We start from the raw sequence: 6,000 nt of genomic DNA, 5'->3' as shown, positions 1-6,000 counted from the left end.
AAACCTGTGAAGACATGTGAAAACCTGTGAAGACATGTGAAGACCCGTGAAGACATGTGAAAACCAGTGAAGACATGTGAAGACATTTGAAGACATTTGAAGACCGGTGAAGACATGTGAAGACATGTGAAAACCTGTGAAGACATGTGAAGACATGTGAAGACCCGTGAAAACCCGTAAAGACATGTGAAGACATTTGAAGACCGGTGAAGACATGTGAAGACCCGTGAAAACCTGTGAAGACATGTGAAGACCCGTGAAGACATGTGAAGACATGTGAAAACATGTGAAAACCTGTGAAGACATGTGAAAACCTGTGAAGACATGTGAAGACCCGTGAAGACCCGTGAAGACATGTGAAAACCAGTGAAGACATGTGGAGACATGTGAAGACCTGTGAAGACGTAAAGACCCGTGAAGACATGTGAAGACCCGTAAAGACATGTGGAGACATGTGAAGACATGTGAAGACCCGTGAAGACATGTGAAGACATGTGAAAACATGTGAAAACCTGTGAAGACATGTGAAAACCTGTGAAGACATGTGAAGACCCGTGAAGACATGTGAAAACCAGTGAAGACATGTGAAGACATTTGAAGACATTTGAAGACCGGTGAAGACATGTGAAGACATGTGAAAACCTGTGAAGACATGTGAAGACATGTGAAGACCCGTGAAAACCCGTAAAGACATGTGAAGACATTTGAAGACCGGTGAAGACATGTGAAGACCCGTGAAAACCTGTGAAGACATGTGAAGACCCGTGAAGACATGTGAAGACATGTGAAAACATGTGAAAACCTGTGAAGACATGTGAAAACCTGTGAAGACATGTGAAGACCCGTGAAGACCCGTGAAGACATGTGAAAACCAGTGAAGACATGTGGAGACATGTGAAGACCTGTGAAGACGTAAAGACATGTGAAGACATGTGAAGACCCGTAAAGACATGTGGAGACATGTGAAGACATGTGAAGACCCGTGAAGACATGTGAAGACATGTGAAAACATGTGAAAACCTGTGAAGACATGTGAAGACATGTGAAAACCAGTGAAGACATGTGGAGACATGTGAAGACCCGTAAAGACATGTGAGGACCCGTAAAGACATGTGGAGACATGTGAAGACATGTGAAGACATGTGAAAACCAGTGAAGACATGTGGAGACATGTGAAGACCCGTAAAGACATGTGGAGACATGTGAAGACATGTGAAGACCCGTGAAGACATGTGAAGACATGTGAAGACCCGTGAAGACATGTAAAGACATGTGAAGACGCGTATGCCGAGGCTAAACGTTAACATGGGCCGTTACATTAGGAGTTTAAATGGTAAAACTAAAAGTATGAAATTGTGGTTTTGGGATATTGTAGTTAAAGTGACAATATCTGTAGCAGCAGAAGAAGCAAGGTAAGAAGCAAAAGCAGTAGTGATAGTTCTTTGAAGTTGCAGCAAACCGTACCCTAATCTAAGAGAGTATTGCTATTGTCCACTGGACTCGGTGCTGGGAGACTTCCTGCTGCCTCTGTCTCCCATCGTGGGGGGAGACATATTGAAGGAGCCGGTGCAACCGGACCATCCAAGCAAAGGTTGCAAAGTCAGAGTCTCCACGTGGGGGAGAGCAGCGGCAGCAGAACAGAGAGTGAATACCTTTAACACAGCTCTCTCTCTCTTCTGCCTCACCTGTATTAGTCTGCTAGGAACGGTGTAGAGTACGTATGAACACACCATCGCACACACACACACACACACACGGCTCAAACGTGTACAGTTTGCACCTGTAAAATCGTTGTTTCACTGCTTTTTTACGAGGATCCAGACTGAGAGGCTAAATCTCTTATCTTTACAGGATGTAAACAATTATAAATCTGGAGCCATGTGCTGAATACAAAACAATTCCTCGTATCCAAACTATACAATGGGAGGTTTTCCTCTACTTCCGCCATGGCGTTGTCACTGGGACATTGACTAACTACCGCTATACACACAGCAACCCACAGACCTTTTCACTGCAGCCATCACAGGCCAATCAAGACTCAATCAATATTTCATGTGGAGGCAGTCAAAATAAACAAGCCCATAAAAAGGCACAATATCAAGACAACTGATGTTTAATGTCTTTATAAGTATAGGGGAGGGATGAGTACAGCTAAAAGTAACGTTAGCACTTAAGATGTTTATCTGGGGGTACATTTTGGACCTCAGGCCTTAAGATGAGTCCCGTGTTATAACGCCGACACCCACCACTTCCAGAAGTGTTTATTTACTGAAGCATGGTGGTTAGAGTGTACTTTTTTAAAACTGCAGTCTTGTTCTACGTATTAACGACTGTACCGCCCAACTTTGCAATGCATTTCCGAACACCCAAAAGGCACAGATCATCAGTTTTGCTCCTGGAAGCCAATTTACATTGCGGTAAAATCGATGACACAATTTGAAGCCTGACATGGTGGGAACTGCTTCTCCAGGCATTGTATTAAAAAGGAAAATGGAGCAACGAGGCTTTACAGTAGCACTGTTGCAATTACACCGAGGTAACAAAAGTAAATATGCTCATGATATATAGAGATATTTTTAGTTTTACAACACGGATAATGAAATGCAAATAAATATATTCATTGAAGAAGACATTAGGGCTTTAATTTATCTTAATGCAACTTGCCAGGACAGCTTCATTCTGAGAGGGTAATTATCTTCTGAAAGGCTGAAAGTGGTCAGATGTGTTTTCTCATTATTGCTTCTTCAAGCCCCTCAGTCAGTGCAATCATTTTGTCACAGTTAGTTGATGGATCTCTCAGCGCTTCATTGTGTGCCCACACTGTTGTTGTTGTTGTTGTAGTTTGAAGCAAGTCAGTTCATTAGGTTGAAAACGCCTAAACAGATTAAACTAATTCTCCGACTGAAGAATGTACTGCAGCTGCGGTAAATCCCCATCTCACCACATCGAATTACAGATATGAGAATGTACATGTGATACAGTAGAAGCATGTCACACTTCTTTCTAACTTAACCTACATTGTCTGTAAAAGACAATTTTATTTTGAAGTCCTCATCTCTCCTGTGATTGTCTGCCATGTCCCTGATTTTTCCTCCTGTGTCTAATCGCCTGCACCAGCCCTCTGTATTAAACCCTGTTTGTGTCATTCCCCTTCGTCAGTTCGTCTTGTTTGATCGTTGTAGATCACGGGTGTGAGTCGGTCTCTTGTATTTTTCCTAATAAAGTTGCCTTTTTCCCCAAGTTGTCGGCGTTGGGGTCCTGTTCTTGCGGCTCCCCTCTGACAGAACGAACTGACCACGATGGAGCCAGCCTGCAACCCTTTTTTCCCCTTTCATGGATCCCGCCGTGGCCAATCGACCTCGTTGGCCATGGAGGGAGAGCTTCCAGATACTAGGTGGACCCAGCTCCTAACCCTTCGACGGGACCCGCTTGGCCTATGGGGGGCCTCGTAGCCTCCAGAAGGGGAACTACAACCCCATAGGGTCTCTGCACCAGACTCATTCAACAGGACCCGTTTAGCTTATGGGGAGCCTCGTAAGCCTCAGGGGGCAGAGGTCCACGCATTCCCAGCCCCGGAGTGGGGGGCGCAAACCTCCGGACCGTGTCGGTGGAAGGTTCCGGCTGCCGCCCCCGTGCTGCAGCCCACGCCTGTTCCTGCTGCCGCCTCCGTGCTCCGGCCAACCCCAACTTCCTGTGACCTGTCGGAGTCCGGCCGGCACCTGCTTCCACTAATCGGTTGATTGTTTTCTCAATTAATCAATTAGTTTCAGTGGTTCATTCCCATCAATTACACTGTAAAAACTGGGATTTTAATGAATTAATATCTCCTAAATAAATAATAGTAACTTTTACATAATAAAAAATGACTATGTACCATTTTAATTACATTGAGCTGAGTTTAAGAAATGTTGTTTGATTATTAATTACATTTTACTTAATTGTGAATGAATAAAATCAGCTGTGAATCACTGAGTAAACTTTAATTATATTTCATCAGTAAAGTCAAAGATGCAGGAAATTGATGAATTTTACTCATTTGGAGGTCCTTGTTTTTAATCAACTTCCACTTCCGCCTAACGCATTCGGCGCCACATGCACATCTTCTGCCACGTGTTGAAGGGCTGGTGTTTTCCCAAAGGTAAGACCTGTTTAATTATAGTTAGTTAATGAACAAGTTATAACCAAGTTGTTGCAGCAGTTGAACAGTGTTTTGCGCTACTGAGAAGTTAACAAACATGTCAACTTTACTGTGCTGTAACTTTATTTAAACTTAAGTCATAAGCTTATGTTAGTGATTTTAAAAAAAAGTTGGTCTACGTTGTCTTTACGCCGCTAAAGGACTGAACAAGTTGTCGATTCAATGCCACAATTTAATGACTTTCCTCATTATCCCGTATATATTATGCTTTTTTGAGATACCAGCTCAGACCGAGTTTGGTGGTTTCCACCCCTCCACCGCTGCAACAAGCTAACCTAGCTAGCTAGCGAAGAGAGCGCATTAAGGTTAATGCAACTGTAGGAACAGACATTGCTCACAAAGGTTAATTAATGAGGCACACGAATTATATTAATATCACTGCATTTTGTTTTGTCAAGTAATGTTAACCTAACTGTTGAAAGCAGTCGGGTTAGACCATGCAACTTTAATGGTAAGGTACATTTCTGGAGAATAGTTAGTGAAATAAATGAACAAAGACTGCTATTTCCCTTCATCTTTTTTTAAGCTGACGTGATATTCAGCTCCAGGCTGTTACTGTGTTTTTTGCACGCTCTGACTATCCCAAGTTCACCGTCGTTAGTAGTCACGCAGTCACGTCTCCTTCATGGTACTGAGAGGCCGCAGCAGGAGATTCAGATCTCCATGTGTAGTGAAGTTTCAATGAGTGGTCTCTGCTCGTGCTGATAGTTGATGTTACACCAAACTGCCTATGTGAATGCTGTTTTGAGGTCAGTAATTTAGAGCACGCTGCGGACTGTTTGCATCTACAGTGATACGCATGTAAATCTTATGTTACAATGCTATAGTTGTTATACTTAATCTGCTTATTCTCACAATATAACTCTTAAAATGTTGTCTGGTACCTGAGTGCCAATGTTGGTAAGTCTGTAATCCTCAGATGTTAATCATACTGTATGTGGACAGGCACATGTAAACTTTTAATATTTGTGTAGTGTTAATGTTTCATGTGTTGTGTGTGCTTGTATGAATCTAATAGGTATTTTTTCCCCGGGTGCATCAACAATCTTTAATTGAAATTCATCAAAAGGTATGTATCATAATTCAATACACAATATGCTGTGATACCAAATTCCACACACAGTGTATGTTCTATAAATGTATCACAAACAAATGTATCATACACATACAACTAAGTTATGATGACACATGGTTGGTCATAATTTTCCACACCCTTGAGACTATTTACGTGAATTGTATTACATTACACAGAGAGCTCACTGACTAACATGTCTTGATCATGACAAAAAGCAAGTTGTAAAAATGTTGTGGTTTTGTGGGGAATTTTTGTGATTGACTTCCTGGGTTCTGTGGAATAATGACAGTAAGTGTTTTCATTGGGCTGGACCCTGGAGACAGCACATCAGTTAGTTTTTTTAACAGTAATACAAGTTAACTAGTTAAGATCAGTGGATGATCGTTACTCATGTTTATTTTTGTCATTTAGGATCCAGGCAACCCGAGCATCCACGCAACCAGAGATACCGTCATTCGGTGTTTGATGGTGTACCCTGGGGAATCCACGGATCAACTCTTAAAAGAATATGATGTAAGTTGAAGTACATGTTGAAATATAAAGAAAGTGATTATTTGTAGTAATAGTGACTTTTATGTATTGGGATGGTTAAATCACAAAATACAGATTCATACCTTTTTTTATCCCAGTAATTTGTGGCAGAAGCTACTGGGGTTTTTACAGTTTCATTGAAAATAATTCCAATTCATTCATATGGACCAGCCTGTTAGTTCAAAATACGATATTT

This window comes from Cyclopterus lumpus, chromosome 10, assembly GCF_009769545.1.
Source record: "Cyclopterus lumpus isolate fCycLum1 chromosome 10, fCycLum1.pri, whole genome shotgun sequence".
Taxonomy (NCBI): domain Eukaryota; kingdom Metazoa; phylum Chordata; class Actinopteri; order Perciformes; family Cyclopteridae; genus Cyclopterus; species Cyclopterus lumpus.
Note: the sequence above shows the minus strand (reverse complement) of the source record.